The 22,088-nt window shown below is 43.7% G+C and overlaps 1 long non-coding RNA gene across 2 annotated transcripts; it reads left to right on the top strand.

The window, feature by feature from the left end:
* The first annotated feature begins 95 nt into the window (after nt 1–95).
* On the top strand, nt 96–21,122 carry LOC128340608 (uncharacterized). Of its 2 annotated transcripts, none has more exons than XR_008313829.1 (5): nt 96–205; nt 2,011–2,106; nt 11,607–11,710; nt 14,454–14,533; nt 20,967–21,122. It is a non-coding gene; the product is annotated as an uncharacterized LOC128340608 (long non-coding RNA). The 2 variants fall into 2 exon arrangements; XR_008313830.1 differs by having other exon boundaries at nt 14,457–14,533.
* The last annotated feature ends 966 nt before the right edge of the window (nt 21,123–22,088 follow it).

The raw sequence follows: 22,088 nt of genomic DNA on the forward strand, positions 1-22,088 counted from the left end.
GATTGAACCTGGAACCTTTTGCACGCAGCCTGTGCTTTTTCATGAAGCTATGATCATAAAGGGCCCCTGTGACATCATAAAGGCCACATGGCTGGGAGAGCCCTCCCATGCATGGGGTCAGGGGAAGGAAAGGGACAGGTCATGGGCTTAGTGACTACAAAGGCCTCATAATGGCTGCATAAGTAGAGTGTTACGGCCCAACTAGGTGAGATGTTCAATATGTTATTGCCTAGTTTGAGCGTTATTTAAAAGTAAACATTATACATGTAACTTGAGGGGGTCCCATCGAGATCAGGACTGTGGCATAGAGGTAGGGGGTATAAGCTTTTCCTCCATGCCACTTTCCCACCAAAAATTTATCCCCTCCAACAGTTTGCTAAAGACACCTTCCATTTTCTGCAGTGTACCATCAGAGACCCATAATAGCTTCAGGATGAGATGTGTGGTGGGGGGGCGTTTGAGGTAGGAATGGGCACAAAACCAGTTTGCCCGGTTCAATTCGAATTTGAACCAGGTTCGAACCAGGAGGGGGTGGTTCGGTTTTGGTTTTGCTCGAACCTCCCCCTGGTTCGGTTTGAATTTGAACCAGTTAGAACCAGTTCGAACTGGTTCGGACATCCAAAAATTGGTAGGATGGTAGCTGGCACCAGGGGTACCTGCCACCCAAACCCCAAAGCAATCGGACACTTGTACGATTTTTTATGAATTTTTGAAAATTATTTCTATTTTTTCTCATAGGATATAATGGGATTCCAACCAGCCCATTATTCCTTATTGTGGAGCACCCATGGGTGCCAACAACCATGCAAACACCAAAGCAATCAGACACCCCTATGATTTTTTTATGAATATTTGAAATATCTGTCTGTCTGTCTACCACCCACCCCGCTTTTGTGCCCCTAGGTGCTCCACAGTAGGGGATATGGACTGGTTCTGGTCCCATTATACTCTATGAGAAAAATAATTGAAAATATTTCAAATATTCATAAAAAAATCGTAGTACTGTCCGATTGCTTCAGGGTTTAGGTGATTGTTGGCACCCATGGGTGCTCCACAATAAGGAATAATGGCCTGGTTCGAGTCCCATTATACCCTATGAGAAAAAATTAAAAATAATTTTCAAAAAATCATAAAAAATCATACAAGTGTCCGATTGCTTTGGGTTTTGGGTGGCAGGTACCCCTGGGGGCCAGCTACCATCCTACCAATTTTTGGATGTCTGAACCGGTTTGAATCGAACCACCCCCTGGTTCGGTTCGAATTCGAACCTGCAGCTTGAACCTGATGGCTGGTTCGGTTCAAATTCAAACCTTTGAACCACCATGGTTTGAATTCGAACCAGTTCGCACATCCTTAGTTTGAGGTATAGAACTAACAGTTAAAAACACACACACACCTTCCTGGTGCATATTATGGCCTCTCGCATTTTTAATTTCAAAATCAATAGACAATGAGGCACTTAACGTCTTGTCTAGTTTGGATCTTTGTCAAGTGGGACTCAATTCCTCCCCACTGCTCATGTTTCTTCTTCCATTAAAATTTCTGGTTGAATTATCAGGCCTATGGCGGATTAACGTAGTAGCAAATTTGCTAGGGGCCTCGCATTTTTGAGGGCCCCGCATGCCCAACATCCCTTCTCCTCTCTCTACTTGGTGTGTGGGGAAGAGCATGCTGAGAAGTGGGCTCTGTTGACTCCTGCCTCTGCCGCTGCTGCAGTGAGCACCTGCTCTCACTTCACTTGCCTCTGATTAGAAGGCTCAGCTGAGCTGTAGTGCACCCCTCCCCTGTCAACAAGTAATGGGCCATTACTTGCAAAGTTTTCAGCAGATCTTTATCACTCTCTGAGTGGCAGGGGGAGGACGCAGGCAGTAATCTCTGCAAGAGCAGGGTGGCATGGCTAGCTGGGACAGGGAGAGAAAGAGACTGTGAAGCTTGCAGGAGATCCTTCTCCAGCCCTGACTCCAATGTCTCCAAGGAAAAAAAAATTGGAAAATACTTTTTTACTTCAAGAAATCCCAGAGGCCAAAAAGAAAAATGTTCCAAGTGAAGCTGGAGACAGACCAGGCAGGCAGATCATCTGAAGCAGAGGCTAGGACAAAACTGAAGGTGTGAGCAAGTCTTTTATTTTTTAATCTCGGGCCCGGGGAACAGGGAGGGAGTGCAGAACAAAGATACACACAGAGAACCCAGACTTTCTCCAGGCAGCCTTAGCCTTTGCTTTCAAAACCTAAAGCTGCAGGTTGGTGATGCCTTTTGGACCTTTCTTCCCCCACCCCTTTCCTTCATAAAATTTCCAGTCGCATTGCTAGTTTTGGCCAAGCAAGTTGTAGCTTGGAGGATGCACAGAGAGTGTTGCAAAGCTCATACAAGATCTTGCCGGTTACTTTTCTACACAAGTCCCCCAGTCCTAGAATTTAGCACTCTAATCACTACACAGTTCCACACTGGTTCTCAACTATGTGGGTATTAATTGCAGGATAAAAATCTGATGCAGGAGAAAAAACTTCTGACTGTAATGGCTTTAGTTTTGCTTGATAAGCTGCAAGTCTTGTAGTAGCAATCATGCATTGTCCCAGTCCATTTGCAAAGCAAATGCCCTGTTCAGCATTTGAAGCACTGTATGTAATGTATTTCCCTTGGGGGATGGCTGAAAGATTCCTGTAAACAGTAGACTTTCTTGGGGTGGGGGGGCAGGGAGAAACATCTGGCCTCCTGAGTCCTGTACAGTATGTGGCACTTCCAGGGTTAGGGCTAGGGTTCTCCCAAAAGAAGAACCGTCTCTCCTCTCCCACGGGAGAGGCACGCAGACAGCTAACTTTATTGCCACCAATGCTCTGGGCTTCTCTCCTTATTTTTTAAAAACATTCTCTTTCTCTCAAGGCACACGCACAAATACACATACACACACACACACACACACACACACACCCCAAATGTGAGGATGTGGGTGTGACCTTCCCTCTGCTCCCGGTATGCTCACCCATGGGGTATGCTCACCATGAGGCCAGCTGCTCCCAGATGTTGGCTTGAAGTAGCCTTATTTTTAGTGGAATTAGATACACTGCCAGTCAAGTAAGTGTGTGTGTAAGGGGAGGATTGCTGGCAGGTCCCTTCTGGTTTGAAGGGGGCCATGATGTGACTGCAAACTACACAAATGCTGGGTGAACAAGAGCTCTCTGTTGATGCCAGATATGGAGCAAGTAAGACAATGGAGCTATTCTCACGATCACTGGAAAGCGGGCTAAGGGAGCTTAGCCTGCTTCCCAGGGATTGTGGGAACCACCGGGCTTGCAGGCGAGCCCAGTGCTTCCAAGTCAGCTAGCCCACCTAACTACCCCTCCTCTAAGACAAGGTTAACGGAGCAAGCACTCCGTTAACCACACCTTTTGGCTTCTGTGTTGCCACTGTGCGCAGCAACACGCGAGTAGACACCCGACCAGGAAGCTGCAAGCAGCCTCCCAGGCTCGGGGGTCTCTCCAGAATTCCCCACACACTTTGCACGCATCCCCCGATCCCCACCACCTCTGCCAACTCTGTGACGGAGCCAGCAGTTGTGTGGGCAGCCGATCTGGCCGCTCAGCTACTAGCTGCTGCTCGTCTGTGGGGAGAGCGGACTAAGCCCACTCTCCCAGCAGCTAGCCCCAAAGCTCTTCTCACTGATCATGAGAAGAGCTTCACTGAGTCTTTATTAGGCCCGCTAGCTCTGTGTTTCGCATTCCATAGTCTTAGCATGTCTATTAAAAACCATGTTGAAAAAGTTGGGAAGCCTCATGGCAGAAGGGGCTCGTGGCGGGAGGGGGGCAGCTCCAAAGTCCTTCAGGTCCAGGCTCCAAAATGACCTAGCCACTGCTTACTGCACCTCTCCCTGGCACCCCCCTTAACTTTGTGGCAGGCAGCAGCCCCTACTCCTCCACAAGTATTTACTTACTTCCCTCACTCACTCCCTGCCCTCTGCCTTTTCAAAAGTCAGGAAGCAGGAGAAGATTGAGAAGTGGCAGCAGCAGCAGCAAGGGAAGGAGTGGGGACAGGAGGAAGGGGAAAGAGTTCCTCAACTACCAACTGGGAAGAAAGCAAAGTGCCTCCCCCACCCTCTGCCAACAGAGGAAAGGCAGAAGAAAGAGCTCCCACTATGGGGATGAAAGAGGTCCTCCTCCACCAGCAAGGGGGAAAGGAAAGAGCCCCCCTGTGTCAGTGGAGGGAAGAAAAACAGCACATATTGCATACTGAGAGTGCTGAGTTAAATGATACCATAGAATTGTTTGGTCATCACTGCATACTGATTGGTGCCTTCTGTGGATGGGTAATGTGGGGTATTGCAGACAAGCAGCATCATGATTGTGGGTGGAGGCAACATTTTCAGGGATACTCTAGACACATCTGTAGTTTTGCTATGCTAGCAGTTGTTTCTGCAGGTGTGCTGCTGGTTGACGGTAGGATTACAGCTTGCATAGCAGACACGTGGCATACCAGCCAGCACCATAAGATTTCTTTGCCCATCAATTTGCTACTCTCTGTTAACTCCTGCCCTGTTGCAGGTAGTGTATTGCTGATTTGATTGCATATGTGTTTGTACAGTGCCTAGCACAGCCATCTCCATTCAAAACTAGACCAGTAACCCTGCATATTTATTTGAACCACTGGAGTAATTACAGGGTGTTTTGAGTTTCACTTTAATTAATGTTTGCAAGTGATTTTTGAACTCTTGGGTGCAATTTAGAGCTATATGAACATAAGTCCTATAGACCCAGCCTTTGTAAGTGCAAGAGAGTACCCTAACCATGGGTGAGTAATTCCTAGGCTGCATCATGTAAACCTCTCCCTGATTCTCCTCACCTCTTTCTAGATCCTTTTTTTAAAGTTGTGATTTGATCCAAGAGGTCAAATGCTCACCCACTCGTTCCTTTGTAATTGATAAAACAGTAGCATCTGATTAGCTCTGTTGTTCCTAGCTCATACTAATTAACGTTGCAAGAGGACTATGTTTTCTAGGTTGAACTGGAGTCCAGCTTACTACACTAGGCAAGAGGAGAGGGCAGAAGAATGTCCTTCAGTAGCATGCAGTAGTCACTGCTTCTAAATACCGCCTTACTGCCATAGAGCTATTACGGCAACACAGTTTAATTGGGTCAGAAGTTAGCAATTTCAATAAGAGTTCTCCATCAACATCTTAAAGGATATCAGTGGCCTTGTCCCATTTTTACCTGCTCTACTTTCCAAGATAAAAGCCACCTAATGGCGCAGCGGGGAAGTCTCTTGCCTAGGGAGCAAGAGGTTGCTGGTTTGAATCCCCGCTGGTATATGTCCCCAGATTACGATTATGTTTCCAGGATTATGGTTATGTTTCTAGGATTATGATTATGTTTCCCAAACTATGGGAAGCACCTGTATCAGGCAGCAGCGATATAGGAAGATGCTGAAAGGCATCATCTCATACTACGTGGGAGATGGCAATGGTAAACCCCTCCTGTATTCTACCAAAGACAACCACAGGGCTCTGTGGTTGCCAACTTTACCTTTACCTTACTTTCCAAGATAGAGAAAGTAAGAAAGTAAGTCAGTTTCCAGGAAAACTGACTCATTCCAAGGCAGGTGAGCAATCTTTCCTGCACCTTAGTTATACTAGGATGGCTTGAATAGATTTACTTGATTTAGGGAGGCTCACAACATCAGTGTTTATGAATTCCCACTACAAAGGTTTCCCATGCAACTGTCCCTTGCTGATTGACTTTAATGAAAGGGATAGATAAAGTTAGACATACATGCCCACAGCTGAAATGGTTGAAGAAAACAATGACTGACAGATGGCCCTGGGAATTCCAGATTCGCTTATTGTTTTAAGAAAAGTTGCAAATGACACTTGGCCCAGGATTTGAGTGCTGTTTTGTCATGGTGTGTCCCTACTCTGGTCCTCAGGCATAAAATAGAAAATATGATGGCTGACATGATGAGGAAAAATTTTCAAAGGATTCCCATTGAAATTAGGACAAGTTATGCTTTGCCTAATTTGCCCTTTCAATTTTAGTTGGACTACTTTGAGTAATTTTCCTCATAATGTCCGCTAGTGTTTCTAACTCAGATACAGCAGCCATAAAAGATAGCAAATAAAGACCATGGTCTTTAGCAGTAGTATATTTATAATTTAAGACAGCGGTTCGATGGTTAAATCTTTTTACTTCTTGTATCATTTATAAATAATAATCTAGTCAACCGTACAGTAATCACTGGATTCCCCTTTACCAGTAGACCCCTGGACAGGTCCAGTTCAAACCGGGACTGGTCCAGTTCAAACTCGGACCGGCATATCCCTTGGGTGGGGTGGGCAGTCCGGTTTGAACTCGGACTGCCCAAACCAGACCAGTTCAGTTTGAACCACAGTTTGACTTGAGCTGGCTCATACATCCCTATCCTGGTGGGGGGGTGTCAGAAAGAAAGAGGAGGGGAAAGGAAAAAATAGAGTTTGTTTCTGAATAAAGTCTTGGTTAAACCTGCATAAGATTTTTTGTGTGTTTACATAGGAAGTAGTTCTAAAGCCAAGGCAGTTAGTTAAGTGCTGTCAAACACGGCTTTGGCTTATTCTAGTGTTCTTAATTACAGCAAGATGAGAATACTGTGCTGAATGTGCCTGCAGTTCTAGGCAACTAAACTAGAGCTTCCCTGTATCAGCTGAGATGTTGGTTTGGGGGTTTATCTGACTAGTCGTAAGAGTCGTAAGAGACATAAGAGGCGTAAGTTTGGGCGGGGTATAAATTTAATTATTATTATTCATAATAATAATAATAGTCTCTTGCTTAGGATCTTTTCCATGCAGTTGCACAATTTTTCTTTATATTTTCATATTGTGTTTCATGGTCATAGAAGGAGAAAAAGGAAAGACTTTAATAGGTTACTTTCACAATCTTAATATTTACTAAGTGCTCCAACATCATTGTGCAGCTAATTGCAAATCCTAGTCAAAGAAAAATATCACAGAGTATGGCCCTGTGCAAGGAGTTCATTTCAATGATGTGTTTTTCTTAGGATCCACTGGATTTGTCAAACTATGCAGCCTTGACCTTCCAGGACAATGGTGATTCTCAGATAATCTTTATCTGCTGGCATGCAAGGCAAACCAATGGAGAAATGATGAAGAAACCCATAGTACGAGAGTGTGTCAGAATGCCCAGGACCAGTCTTACCATAATAAGTGGCACCTTGTGTGGCAGAAAGCTACCAGAAAACTGTCTTGCCCTTCCTAGCTATCAGAGGACCATGGCAGAGAATAGTCCCTAAGTATATTGTTTGCCTCTGGCTGCTGGATAAAAAGGGGTCTGGGAAATTATACTAATGCTGCTAAAGTAAAGGTAAAGTGTGCTGTCAAGTGACCACATAGCCCTGAGGTTGTCTTTGGTAGAACACAGGAGGGGTTGACCATTGCCATCTCCTGTGCAGTATGAGATGATGCCTTTTAGCACCTTCCTATATCGCTGCTGCCCAATATAGGCGTTTCCCATAGTCCAGGAAACATACCAGCAGGGATTTGAACTGGCAACCTCATGCTTGCTAATCAAGTCATTTCCCCGCTGCGCCATTAGGTGGCTTGGCAAGCATGTGTTTTTGCTGATAAACTCAGCAGTTGCAGCCAGTCAGAACTGATACCTCCAGGCATTGAAAGGATTCTGGCAGAATGTGAATGCCACATAGGCATCAGCAAACACTGAGTTATGAGTGTAGTCAGATATATGTAGCTAGGAGTGTAGTACAAATAGATAGAGACAGCGAGATGGGGATGGAAATGGAGGGAAATAGACTATTCAGTCACGCCCTCCATGCATATAACAAATGTCCAGAGCAGAAGGGGGGCTGTACCCACTGACCCCCACCGTGATGCTATCCTGCCCGCCAGCCCTGCCCCTGCCATCCATGTGTTTGGCACAATGTTTAAAAGGGGAACCTGAGCATGTACCACTCTATGTGTGCATGCACTTGCTGTTGAACACAATAGCAGCTGACTTGGGGTACTTAACGGGGGACTGAGGAGACGGGGGGCTTTAACATTCACCCACCTCCACCATGATCCTTCTCCACAAGGCAGGGTCTCAGTTTGCTTGCTATTTCCCCTTGGGAAAAGAACCCTTTGGCAGCAAGTCATTCTAAAGATGTATCTATCCCCGTTGGGATTTTGAAGTACAGCAATGTGACTAAGTGCACTGATCACGCCTTTCCCCAGGAGGCTTTTCAGACAGGGTTTTTATTGCGAATCCACTCCTGATTGGAGTGTGCCAGTCCACATATTCGCTGGATTTACCCCGACCTCCCTGCGGGCTATCAGGGACCAGGACAGACAGGACTTTGGTTTTCCCCGAATGGAGGCTGTGGATTCTGGCTTAGCCTGAAGTATGTCTGGTTTTAAAAAAAATCCGATTGTTTCAAAGGCTTTTGAAAAATAGCCCAGGGCTTTTGTTATGCCCTGCAGTTTTCTCTGTTATGTTTGGGGTGGTCATGCCAGTAAATCCGAGTTTTTATCAATGAAAGGGAGTTTGTCAGCTGTTTGGGGTATGGTCTGCTCTTAGTGATTTGCAATTGCCAATGCTCGGTGCGGGGTGTGTGTGTGTGTTGTAGATTGGTGATACTCTGTTGGGGGAGAGGAATTCTTGAGTTAAACTCAAGCACAGACTCCCAAATGTGTGTCTTGCTATGTTTTACATAGGCTTTAGTTATGCAGAATGGATTTAACCTGAGCCCTTTGTTGTCTAGGCTGATTCAATTGGGGGGGGGGGGCAGGGGAGGTAGATATTATGTGATGAAGGCCGTCACTCACAAAGGGAAGGGTTAAGCATCTTGCTGTTTGATCCAGCTGTTTGACAATTTGTTCTTGCTCTTAACTATTTAAAAAAGAAACTCTCTTATTTCTTCCTCTGTGTTGGAGGGAAAACCTGGACCAGGTAGATGCAAACGCACAGGGAAAAGATCTGCCAGGGAGTGTGTGTGGAGGGGCTGACAGCTATGTGAACTGTCAAACTAATCCCCCAAAGTAAACATCTTGTTAATCTGCTGTGAGGCAGATTCGCTCTTCAGACACATAAAGGCCAAGGCATAAAGCCACGTGTGGAAAACCTCCAGGAGAGGGTTTACAACAAGCTTGTGTGGAAATTATACCATTGCTGCTGCTCTTTTCATTACAAAGAAGGCCAGCCTTTCTCCCAAGAATAGATTCAGAAAGTATAATTAATCACTCAGCCATTCATTATTCGTCTTGAAAAACAGATGATCTGGTGCAAATTTCAAAACAGGAGAAAGAAGCCAAAGCACTATGTCAATCAAAAGGAAACTACATGTCAGAGTGCTTTTGAATAAGCAAGTCTTAATTCTCCTTGCTAGAGCTAGCCTGTCTATCATGCTAATGCTTTTTATATAATCCTTAAAAATCAGCCCTAAAAGCCTTCTATAAATCCCAATTAGCAGTTAAGGAAGAACACAAATTAATTCTAGACTGAGGACGATACAGGAAAAGTCAGAACATGTTCAAATTATTACATTTTTCTATACTGGCATACTCCCTTGAAACACATCACAGAATGATGATACACTTCTAGTCTATGCAGCCAAAATTCACCAAATGTACCTGCAACATTTCCCACCCCTGGAGCACATATTCATGCTGCTGGGTTTGACTCCTTCCCAGTAATTCACTGAAATGGATAGGGTTCTGCACAAATGTTCAACTTGGCTTGCAAGAAAATAATACAACAAATAGTAAGGTTGTATCTACCCACGGCACAGGAGGTGACTGATTAGAAACTCTTGCAGGTTTTTTTAAAATAATAGTTAGCTATGGAGGATGAGGTTGCATATTAAAGGAGGGGGGTAAACCCCATTCTCCTGCATTGATTTCCTGATTAAAATGATCCCAAAATTGCTATTTGCTCTGCCGAGTACCATACACCCCCCTGCAGGGTAATAGTTCAGTGGCAGGAGAGCTATTTTAATTGTGAAAATGCCATGAGGTAAAGAGTTTGTCCCATCCCTTAGTGCCAGGACCCCAATTTAATTCAGATGTCTTCCTGCCCATGACCTCCACTTTTTAAATACTGGGAGATCCTGTTCATGGATCTCCTCAATCTCTGGTTGCATCCTAAGACATCTCTAGTAGCAGTGAATACAACCCAGAGAAAATTAATCATGCTCAATCATGGCAGTCAATCATGGCTGTCAAAAATTAACTGTTTAAGGTCAATTGGAATCTGAGCATGCATATCTTTGTCTGAATTGCATCGGTTTACCCAGAGCCAGCAAGTCAGGGTTGGCATCAGAGATTGGCTAAGTTCAGCCATGGCCCAGTACCATCAAAAGCCCTATGGCCTGGCCCTGACAGCCTGGCCAGTACTTAGCATTTGAATGACAACTCAATCACTGCTGTCTCCTGCCCTCCCTATCCCCAGGGGCCTATCCATGAATGGTCTTCCTTCAGAGGCCCTTGCACCATCACCCCTGAAGGAAAAACCATTCACAATTAGGGAGAGCACCCGGAAGCCCACCCTCCACTGTGGCTTACCTGGGTGGCAGAATGACCCAGAGTGCTTGCAATTTAGTGGTTGCTGCTCCTCTGCCTTGCAGGTCCAACAGATGCATTACACTGTTGTAAAAAAGGGGGGGGAGATGGTGGCCACCAGCACATCCACTATGAAACACTCTGGGCTGCTGCCACTCTGCTTCACATTAGTAAAATAGCAGCAAATGTGCTCCATCAACTTTGGTAGTCCAAGATATCGTTTCTTGTTTTTGAAGAAGGTTTTTTTGCTTTAACAGGATTACATTGGATAAGATTTTGCCCCTGAAGGCTTCGGCCAAAACGCGTTGGGCTCAAATAAATAAGTTTACAGTACCCTTTACAGTGGGACTTGACCTTTACACTGGGACTTTTGTCGGTTCGTTTGCAAAAGGCTGCAGTTAAGCCATCACTAGAGCCTGGAGAGCCCATCAAAGCCTTACCCGCAAGAGCCTGTCAAGCATGGGCCCAACCTTGCAGAGCCTCCATGTGTTAACAAGGTTGGAGGACTTCCCTTGCACCAGCAGCTTCCTTCCTAGCCCTGGTAAAAGCAGCAGGCCCAGTGCTATACACACCGAGTCCATCACCTGCTTACCAGAGGGCAAAGGAAGCTCCAGGGTGCCAGAGAATTGGTCATTTGTCATACCTCTCTCCTTGATTTCTTCAGTGGAATGACAGCTTTTGGGGACTGCTGTAGAGATTAAAGCCTAATCCCATCAGAGCCACGGCAATTTGGCCCTCAGAAAAGAGTGGGCGCTGCAAGCCATGCAAGCAAGGAGCAACGTGGCAAAGCAAGCACAGCCAGAGGCCATTCCGCTTTTGACTCTGCGTAGAGTTTTTAATTAAACAACTTTAAGGCTTCATTAACATGTTTATTATGCTGCTTGAGTGACATAATAGAGAAAAGGGAAAAACAGGTTTCTCATTCCCAAAAGCTTGAACAGAAGGCATATCATCCTGTCTGCCTTGTTTCTTTTCCCTTTCCCCTTTTCCTCCCACTGATAAAAATCTCCCTGCTCTGCAGGGCTCAAGTGAGTCCCATGTACATATTACAGCCCTGGTGACTTGTTTCTTTTTGAAGAAAAGCTCCTTTGAAGAAGCAAGGAAGGCCTCCCTGGCGCCCTTCCTGTCCTGCAACAACATTCTTGGCCCAGGACGGTGGAGTGGGCAGGTATATATGCCCAGGTTTGTTTGTTTTTTAATGTAACCAATTATCTCATCACTATAAACGTCGAGGCTTATTTTGGCATTCTTGATTTTTTGAATATATTTACAATACTATTTGGCATTTGTTTAGTGCCTGCCAGGAGATATTTCACAAATATTAAACATTTAATTTAATTTAATATTTAGATTAAACTCTGAGTACTAATACAGAATAATTCTGTTCTATGCCATTGCTTATTAATATAGAAGCATGATATATTTTACATTCTGTCAGTCTTTTGTCTCTCTGTGACTCATGATTCCCCCCCCGCCAGAAGCTAGATCTTGATTGTTCTCCCTTTTACTATACTATACTATACTATACTATACTATACTATACTATACTATACTATACTATACTATACAATGGATATTTATATACCGCTTTTCAACATAAGTTCCCAAAGTGGTTTACATAGATATAAACAAATAAATGTTTATATCTCTCCCAATGAAACATTTCCATTCAAGACTGAACATCTTTGCTAGAATGAGTCTTTCCCCTCAACCTGCCTCTCTTTGGGACATTTCAGGTAATACCACCCAACCAGCCCACCAAATCACAGGAGGAAAACCATGGGCACACAAATCTCCAACACATCCCATTGGTGCATAATCATGTAGGGCAGAATGTTGGAGCAGCCCAGAGGCATAGCATGGCTGGAGTGGGCCCTGGGACAAAAAGTGAAGATCCCCCCCCTCTTAAGAGAGGTGCGAGGGGGAGACTATAAAGCAACATAACCAGCCAGCAGTGGGGAGGGACGCACCCCACCCCTTGTTCAGTTGTAGCAATGCCCCTGGAACGGCCCCTCTCCATGTGGGTAATCAGTCAGTTAGCAAAGTCAAACAAAGGATGGTTTCCACCTTGGTTTATTCTTGGTAAAAGATGGATGTGCTTTGTATATGAAAAGGAGCAAGCCTGTCATAGAAAGTGGTTTTTCAAAGCCGGGGGTGGGGTGGGGGACTTACTGCTGGTGGATATGTACTCTTGCCTCTCCTACAAGTTTGAAAAACCACAACAACTTTTCACAGCCATCCTTGTCTCACCATTACCTAGAATGGTGCCATTAGGAAATCCTTGGAGTCTGCACACCCATCTGTTCCCAAAGGCTTTTTCAACACCTAATAACGAGAGTTCTGAGCTCACAAATGACATGTACCTGCTGTGCAAATAGATGCCAATTAATTTAGCATAGAATTATCTGCACTTGCATCTTTGAGGAAAGTATTTTAAACATGTAAATAGCCTATGTAAATAAAGCTCTGAAAGGCTTGGGCCTTCATGACCTCCTGCCTATTAAGATCATCAGGGGAGGTCCAGTGATGGTTGTCACCGACTAGGTGGGTGGCAACTCAAAACCAGGCCTTTTCTAGGGTTGCCCCAAGACTTTGGGATGCATTTCCTAACAAAATTAGAACCTCTCCTTCTCTGGGTGTTTTTAAGAAAAATTTAAAAACATACCTGTTTAATCAGGCTTTTAATTTGTACAGTGGTTTTGAAGTGTTAAGTTTTAGATTTTTTATCTATATTTTAAATTGTTTTAATTGTGTTAATGTTTTAACAGTTGTTGTGTTTTAGATTGTAAACCTCCCAGAGATTTGTATATGGGGTGGAATAGAAATGTGGCAAATAAATAAATAAATAGTAGTAGTAGTTCAATATGCTTGTCGTTTGTTAGGTGCAGTACAACCCTTTTATCTGAGGTGTATATATTTAAAACCCCTTCAAAGACACATCCTCCATATGATTGTAACCTATGCTAACCCTCTGGGCTTGACCTGGAGTCTCTGGGAAAGGAGAGGTGGTCTTGTGGTAGCAAGCATGACATGTCACCTTAGCTAAGCAGGGTCTGCCCTGGTTGCATATGAATGGGAGACTAGAAGTGTGAGCACTGGAAGATATTCCCCTTAAGAGCTGCTCTGGCAAGAGCATCTAGGTTCCAAGTTCCCTCCCTGGCTTTTCCAAGATAGGGTTGAGAGAGATTGCTGCCTACAACCTTAGAGAAGCCACTGCCAGTCTGTGAAGACAATACTGAGCTAGATAGATCAATGGTGTGACTCAGTATACGGCAGCTTCCTATGTTCCTTTGATAATATCCAGAAAACTATTGAAAATATTCCTGGAGTTTTTAATGGTTTGGTCTTAAAATATTGGAAAAATTACTGAGAAAAATAGCTTCTATCCTAATTCTGGCTATCCTAATTCTGATGCCTCCATGCCATGATTTAGGCCACCTCTTATAAGTAATACAGTACTACAAAGTTCCCCCTCCCCTTGATAAAATTACTTCATCAAATTTAATTCCAGATTATATTTTAGGTGGATTTCAGCTGCAGCAGTAGCCTTGAGCTGTGGACTAGAAAATCCTGAAATAGATCTGTGGCTTCCCTAGGTGAACCCTAGGACAGGGGAGACTTACTGGCTGCCATTTTATATGCCGGCAGGGCAGGGGAACAGGTAGTGCTTGACTGGCTTCATAGGAAGTGGGATGAGAGTGGGGTGGCAAATAGGCCTTGATAAGCACGTGACAACTGTTTATGTCTCCCCTTACCCATGTATGTCTTTATTTAGATTGTACATCTGAGGACAGGATTTTGTTATTGTTAATGTTATGTTTGTAAGAACATTGTTTTTAAGACACTTTTAAGAAATTATATTTGCATATACGTATACACAAGCTGGTATGACGGTTTCCGCTCTCCTCTGTTTTCTTGGATTTAGCAGAGTTTATAGCCATCCGCAGAGCACCAGATTGCAGAAGTAATTCTATAAATGGTGGGCACTGTGCAGCCTGGTACTAGGTATGTTTACTTAAATAAGTCACATTGCATTTAGTATTACTTACTCCAAAGTAGGTGATTGACATCCTGACTAATGAAACACTGTTGTTATGGGAGAATCAGTGGTGTGGCAGTGCTTCTGAAGAGTTCCAGATTAATGCTCACCAGTGTGTGTGTGTGAATTTCAACAACTTCTCTTTTTCCCTGGAAACCCTCTGTGTCACCTGAAAATCTGACCCTGCAGGCTGTGTGGCTCTCATATTTTCAGGTGACACAGAACACTTCCTGTTAGGCTCGGACTGGCCCACCGGGCAGCAGGGCAAATTCCCGGTGGGCCCCTCACCTGTGCGCCCTGCTGCCATCTGAGTGTGAGTGCCCCTCAGCCTGAGCCCCCTCCGCCTCCATGGCTGCTGGCTCCTGCTTCCTGGGGAAGCTTTCATTATTTGACTCTCCCCCCCACCCACCCCGCTGCCACCAATGCATAAGCTAAATTAGATGAACTCATCAGAAGCATCAGGGCTTTTCAAGTAGCACTGGTACTTCATTAGTATGGATGTTAGCCCAGTATGTATGAATTGCAGCCTCAGTGAACCTAGTAGAATGTTACTTTCTTCTGAACAAAAAAGTGTGAGACCTTTCTTCCATAAAACGCAGAGCAACTTCCATGGGTTTCCAACAACTGATGTCAACTTCATTCAGGGGTTGGGGCTGTAATTCATGGTAGAACATCTGTTCAGCATGCAGAATGTCCTAGGTTCAATCCCTGGAATCTCCAAGTAGGACTGAGAAAAGTTCCTTCTTAGAAAGCACTGCTGGTCAGAGTAGACAATACTGAGCTAAATGGACCAATGGTCTGACTCAGCAAACAGCAGCTTCCTATAGTCCTAAGTTGCTTTGTTTTTCCCCATGCACATTTTTAAGATAAAAACCCTCTATCCCTTTTAACAGCTGAGATATGTGGAAATAGTCAAGTGCTTAGTTACATTGGCAATGTAATCCCTTTGAGCCATTTGCACTTTCTATACTTCATTGTGTTGGAAAGTTAAGAAATAAAACAAACAAGATGGGAAGGGGAAAAGTGTGAGCAATAGAAGATTTCACCAGGAAAGCAGAGAGACAATGAGGGTGTGTTCCTGCAGCTGCAGAAATCCTTCAGAGGGTGTTAACTCTTAAAGATAATCATACTGATGCCTCCCCCTTAAGACAATAAGTCCTGTTGTTTTACAAATGACATTGAGCTAAATCATCCCTGGTGTGATTGTTTCCAACTCAGTTCAACTAACTCTTTAAATATATATATGTTAAAGAAAAAAGACTGGAATTCAGTTGCCACCTGTATTGCTATTTCACTTTTCTACAGAAAATAATCTTTAAGGCTGTAAACAGACTCTCATCATAACACTTTTTAGTAGCAGGGCATTTTGAATAGCGCAGGGATGTAAACACCATAGAGACTCTTTCTTTCTTTCTTTCTTTCTTTCTTTCTTTCTTTCTTTCTTTCTTTCTTTCTTTCATGCTATCCATGTACATGGCACTTTACAAAACATGGGAGGCATTGGCACAGTCTAGGCATTGGCATAAGAAGAAAACACAGGTGGGAGGGAAATTGAGGCAGGGGAAGCAGGGGAAAAATATCACTTTGTTTCAGCTACACATACTTAATTAAGCTTAGTTACAGTCTGGTGGCGCAGTGGGGTAATGCTTGACTAACAAACAGAAAGTTGCCAGTTCAAATCCCTGCTGGTGTGTTTCCCAGAAACACCTATATCGGGCAACAGCGATATAGGAAGGTGCTGAAAGGCATCATCTCACACTGCATGGGAGGAGGCAATGGTAAACCCCTCCTGTATTCTATCAAAGAAAACCCACATGGCTCTGTGGTTGCCAGGAGTCAAAATCAACTTGACAGCACACTTTACCTTACAGTCTGGAACGGCGACTAGGAGTAGGGTTGCCAGGAGGCTCCAGGAATCAACATCAATCTCCGGTTCTCTGTTGAAAGTATCCTAGAGATATTAATGACTTGATATTGTGAAAAATATTGGGGGAAATGTTGCCGGCGGGGGTGAGGGGATGAGGCGGGAACAATCTCCAGGAATAGATTCAGTCAGTTTATAACCCTACTAGGGGGTTATGCCAAAGGCTAGCTTCCAGTTTGATCTTGAGCGAGGTCTCCATTTTGATCTTGAGCGAGGTCTCCATTTTAGGACCAAACCAGACATGATAGTGACTGATGTGTTTCTTTCCACCTTGTTCACATACGAAGTGGGTTTAACAAGGTTTAACTGTAAAAGGAGCACAAGGGAGAGAAGTGCTAAACTCTACTTCCTTTCTGTGTATTATTTCTTTCGATTCATTGCTCCAGCCACTTTTTCCTGTTTCCTACTCTACTCTAGTTCCAAATATCTGTATCTCTCATAGATGTTGAAAACAATATTCTTTTCCTTGCAAGTGAAACTATGGACAAAATATTTTGCCACACCTTTATTAAAATTAGATAGTGTCATCAGGGACGAGATGAAATTGCTTCGTGGGTTGTATCAGGCTCATGGGCCACCAGTGGCTAGTTTTTAAAACTCCAGTTTTAGGGCATATTCAGAATGCCCTGATCCTGTTAGAGTGCTGCACTGTGAGTTCTAAACATGTGTCAGGGAAAGATATCCATCTTCTTTTCTCCAGGACACCAGAAGAGTAGCTAGGCAAGCTCCTGTAATTCATGGCGAGAGCAGAGGTGCACCTAGGTAATTTTGGAGCCTGGACCAAAATCTCCTTGCACCTAGGAGAGGAGAGCTAGTCTTGTGGTAGCAAGCATGACCTAAGCTAAGCAGGGTCCACCCTGGTTGCATATGAATGGGAGACTTGATGTGTGGGCAATGTATGATATTCCCCTCAGGGGATGGAGCCACTCTGGGAAGAGCAGAAGTTTTCAAGTTCTCTCCCTAGCTTCTCCAAGATAGGGCTGAGAGAGATTCCTGCCTGCAACCTTGCCACTACCAGTCTGCGAAGACAATACTGAGCTAGATAGACCAATGGTCTGACTCAGTATAGGGCAGCTTCCTATGTTCCTATGACCTAAAGGCCTTTGGAGCCCCCGCCACACATATACACAGTATTTTTAACACATTTTTAATGCAACCACACCGCCCGGGTCAGATTAAAAGGATTTGGAGGCCTCCAGGGGTTGTGGAGGCCCTGAACTTTGGCCCAGAAATCCAGGGGTAACAGTGCCTCTGGTCAACAGCTAGTATACCATTGTGAATAAAAGAATCACCATGACTTAGGAACAGAGCTTGTCTTTAGCTTGTGGGAGGCCCAGGGCAAAAAAAGTGTGGGCCCTCCCATGATTAATCAATGTTATTTCAGCTTTGCCAGAACTAGTTTCTGTTGCTGTGCTGCAGTGTGGGGGCCCTGTACATGAAGGCCTGGCCAACTGCCTGCCTACGCCACCCACCCACCCCTGCTTCAGACACCCCTGGTTAGGAAGTCCACCTTATGTCCACATTATGTCAGCTATGATCTCACTAAGTGATCTTAAGTTAGCCAGGTCATTCCCCTCTCAGCTCCCCATTTCCAATATGGAGACAATATCAGCCTCTTTTATAGGGGTTTTGTTCATTTATCCAATCTATATACCACATTATGAAGATGCTCTTTCATTGCAATATTGTTGTAATTACTGAGATAATGAATGTTAAGCATTTTGAGCATTTGTAAACTGTTAGTAAAAACTTTAGTATATGAAGAACATTAGTATCATGTTCAGCAATTTGTCCTTTTAATTTCAATGGAACTACTTTGAGTAATTTTCCTCATCACATCAGCCAATAACTAAAATTTGTAAGCTGCCCTAAATATATTTCAGTGTAGAAGGGTGAATTATAAATTATTGAAATAAATTAATAACACAGTTGATTCCATTACTGTTTTTTAATCCTTCTTGTGGTTCTAATAGGAGAAAGAAGAGCTATACTTTGTACATGGCATATTTTGATTTATGCCACTAGAGCTGAATGGCAAACAGGAAGATCAGACTGATAATCTCAATGATTACTGTTGATTTCAATGTGTGTTTGGATTCTTTTCTTTCTTTATTCGTAACTCTTCCTTTCAGATCTTTCAAGCTCAGTGAAAACAGCACAGAAAAGATAGGAGTATTTGGGTGGAGGTGGGACTTTCCCTGCAGTCAGAATGTCCTAGATTTTCAGTGATGATTACATGAAGTACTTTCGGGTCACATGTTGAGGACAGAATGCTGACTCATAGCCTTGTTTATCTGCATACCAATGGAAGAAGGAAGCAATGGGTGGCAGGGGAATGAGGAGAAAACTGTGACCTTGTTAGGTTTTCAGGTGTCTTTGGGCCAATATCTTTGGGCCGAGCCAGTGAATCAATAGCTCATATGTCTTCTCATTGTGATAACAAATTATTTAAAAAAAAAATAGATCAGGACCAGATAACTACCATGTAGAGGTCAACTACCTCTCCCACTAAAGAGTTAACAGGAAGTGAACCCTTGTCTTGACTGACATGCTGGTGAATTCCAGGCTTTTGATACTATCAACCATAGTATCCTTCAGGAGCGTCTTAGGGTGTTGGGAGTGGGGGGCACTACTTTGCAGTGATTCCTCTCCTACCTTTTGAGCAGGTTTCAAATGGTGTCCCTTGGAGACTGTTGTTCTTCAAAATCTGAACTTTCATATGGTGTCCCTCAGGGCTCCGTATTGTCTTCGATGTTGTTTAAATATCTACATGAAACCGCTGGGAGAGATCATCAGGAGATTTGGTGCAGGCTGCTATCAGTATACTGATGGGACCCAAATCTGTTTCTCCATGTCAACCTCATCAGGAGAAGGCATAATCTCTCTAAATGCCTGCCTGGAGGCAGTGATGGGCTTGATGAGGGATAACAAAATGAGACTGAATCCAGATAAGATGGAGGTACTTATTTTGTGGGGTCAAAAATCAGGAGATGAGTTTGATCTACCTGTTCTGGATGGGGTCACATTTCCCTGGAAGGAACAGGTGCACAGTCTGGGGGTGCTTCTGGATCTGAGCCTCTCCCTGGTGTCCCAGGTTAAGGCAGTGGCCAGAGGTGCCTTTTATCAGCTTTGGCTGATATGCCAGCTGCGCCTGTTTCTTGAGCTAAACGACGAACAGTGGTACATCTGCTGGTAACCTCCAGACTGTATTACTGTAATGCGCTCTATGTGGGGCTGCCTTTGTATGTATTACAGAAACTACAGCTGGTTCAGAATGTGGCAGCCAGGTTGGTCTCTGGGTCATCTCGGAGAGACTATATTACTCCTGTATTGAACAAAGCAACGAGCTACATTGGCTGTCATGAGTTTTACTGCTAAATAGTCAGGTTTAACAGTCTCAACAAGAATACAGGGGTGAGAAGCCCAAATTCCAAAATCACAATCTCTCTGACAAAAGCTCCAAGCCAATTTGACATGTTGTTTCCAGCAGTTTGTTCAAGGCACAGGCTGCCCAATTTATAGTCAGCAGCCACATGCACTTAATCAACACTCCATCCCTGCCAGCTGCCATAGATTCAATCTGGCTCCTGTCTTCTCGCCAGTTGACTACTCCTCTGTAATTCCCTCACCTGCTGCTGATGTTTTTCCATCTGCGTTCTTGAGGAGATAGGGGCCGTTTAAACTCAGATCCTGACCCTTCTCTCCAAAGATCACCTGGCCCTGCTGGCCCCTCCTGCGCCAAACACTCACCCTGGCCTGTCTCAATTACCTCCCCATTCACATCACTGACCTGCTACTCCTCAGGCGCCTCCCCACTTTCTAGTAAGTCGCCTGCCTCCCACTCCTCTCCAATGTCCTCAAGTGGGGGCATGACACTGGCTGCCAATACGTTTCAGGGCAAAATACAAGGTGCTGGTTATCACCTATAAAGCCCTAAACAGTTTAGGCGCTGGGTATTTAAGAGAACGTCTTCTTCTCCATGAGCCCCACCACCCACTGAGATCATCTGGAAAGGTTCATCTGCAGTTGCCACAGGCTCATCAGTTGCTGCCCCGATGCTTTGGAACGTGCTCCCTGATGAAATAAGAGCCTCCCCATCTCTGACAATTTTTTAAAAAAATCTTTAAAGACACATTTGTTCACCCAGGCTTTTAGTTAAATACCATTTTAATAGTTTTAACATTGTTTTAAAATATTGTTTTAAGGTTTTAAAATTGTTGTTATGTTTTAACTTTCTGTTGTCATTTATTTTAATCAATGTTTTAATTTCTTTGTTGTCATTTATCTGTTAACTAATGTTTTAACTTTTCTGTTTTTGTTGTAAACAGCCCAGAGACCTAAGTTTTGGGCTTTATAAAAATATGTTAAATAAATACATAATAATAAAACTTGGGACTGGGTCTCTGTGGCTGCCCCAGGGCTTTGGAACGCGCTCCCTGCTGAAATAAGAGTATCTCTTCTCTGTTTGTTTTTAGGAGGACCCTGAAGACATACCTATTTTCCCAGGCCTTCAACTGAGACTAAACTTTTACATTTTAATGTGTTTATATCTATTTTTTCTTTTTATGTATTGTAATATTTTATATTTTATTTTATGTTTTAATTCTGTACACCGCCTTGAGATTTTTATACTAGGCAGTATATAAACTCAATAAATAAACAAACATTTAAGTGTGCATTGACAACCTATTTTTGTAACCTACTAAGTATTTTTAATTTTATGAGAAATCCTCAGATGGAAGCAGTCTGTAGTAATTGAATAAAACTAGATTTTTAGTTCTTTTCTTTTTACAAGCCTCTCCAAGTTCGTTTTTAACTCAGGAAAAGGAGGAGTGAAAGAGGGAGTTCTCTGGTGCAATCATGTCCTCAAATGGTTAGAAGCTATCAGTTTTCTCATCACATGTAAGCTTACACATGGAAGGGGGTTGGTTTTTGGAATTTTTGTTGTTGTATTTACCCAATACCCAGTTACAGAGGAACCTTGGACTACAGCACCCAATCCACTGGTCCAGTTCTCTGCAAGTTTTAGGGTGCTTGGTGGCAGCATTTTGAACCTACCAATAATACAGGATAGTTTTAGGAGAAGCCTAGCCAAGCAGCTCAGCAGGGATGATTCAGCCTTTCTTTCCCTCATGTGAGCTTGCTCTGAGACAAAGGCTTTAATCCACTACATACCCTCTACCACCCTAGACCCCATCACTTTGGGGAGCAGGAAAGTAAACTGCCAGCCCTTCCCCCTGTTTACTAAAGTAGATTGCCAGCAACTCTGTTGCCATAGCTACCACCTTCTCATCTATGAGGGTCACTTTCTCTGGGGCAGATTTGGCAGGGGCAGAGGGGGGATTGGAAACAGTTGCTGATCCTTTGCTGAGTCCTGTAATAAGACTATTGTTAATACATGTTGGTTTTATAAACAATATTTATTAAAGAACTTATAAACACATCATGTTATTAGTTTAGTGACATAAAAAGGTCTCTTTAGCCACTTCAATAAATTGCTCATGGACACCACATTTAATTTTATAAATGCTTAAATAGAATTATTTTAAAAATGTATTTTTAAGATTTTTGAATTTCTGATTTTCCTTTTGAAAAAT

The sequence above is a fragment of the Hemicordylus capensis genome, chromosome 1 (genome assembly GCF_027244095.1).
Source record: "Hemicordylus capensis ecotype Gifberg chromosome 1, rHemCap1.1.pri, whole genome shotgun sequence".
Taxonomy (NCBI): Eukaryota; Metazoa; Chordata; class Lepidosauria; order Squamata; family Cordylidae; genus Hemicordylus; species Hemicordylus capensis.